The sequence below is a fragment of the Palaemon carinicauda genome, chromosome 2 (assembly GCF_036898095.1).
Source record: "Palaemon carinicauda isolate YSFRI2023 chromosome 2, ASM3689809v2, whole genome shotgun sequence".
Classification (NCBI taxonomy): domain Eukaryota; kingdom Metazoa; phylum Arthropoda; class Malacostraca; order Decapoda; family Palaemonidae; genus Palaemon; species Palaemon carinicauda.
The window spans coordinates 28,186,930-28,187,525 of NC_090726.1; the positions used below are offsets into that span (position 1 = coordinate 28,186,930).

Sequence of the window (596 nt, forward strand, 5' to 3'; positions counted from 1 at the left end):
CCATGCTTAAGAAAAATCAGAAGCAAAGCCATAGTTTATGTTTTGGTGGCGGACATACTTATGAGTTTGGTTAATGACATACATATGATATCATGCATTCCATCAAGAACAGCCCACTCCCCAAACATGTGTAAGATACAGGATAAAATCTTGAATTAAAGGAGTTAACAAACAGAAATGTAATGTGATCTCTCAAGACATGGTGGGTTTTTTGCCCTGCCACGCACTACTCTGAAAGTGCCCTTGAAGCATCACAGCTTGGGAATCCCTGTGAAGCAAAAAGTCTGTGTAAACTCAGTTGTGAAGTCATACGTTAAAAGTGCTTTTCCTCGACCAATTGTGCTCATTACTCTGCCGTCTAGCAAGCGACCAGGGTAACAGAGAGCTTCTCTTAAAGGAAGAATAATCGCTGCAAGTCTGCTACTCTTCTGGTGAAACAATGAAGATCCTTCGAAGTTTAGTTTTAGTTTCGTGGCTGTGGAATCTTTCTGTTTGTCAAATCGTTCCCGATAACTACACGTTTCCTCTCAAGCCACAAGTAGTAGTCCAAGGTATGATTCTATATTATTCAATTTATATTTTCTTTATAATTCCAA

General features: G+C 39.3%; 1 pseudogene; it reads left to right on the top strand.

Annotated features, from left to right (window-relative positions):
• Positions 1–323: 323 nt before the first annotated feature.
• LOC137615741 (uncharacterized) overlaps positions 324–596 on the top strand; it is a 12,075-nt pseudogene continuing 11,802 nt past the window's right edge.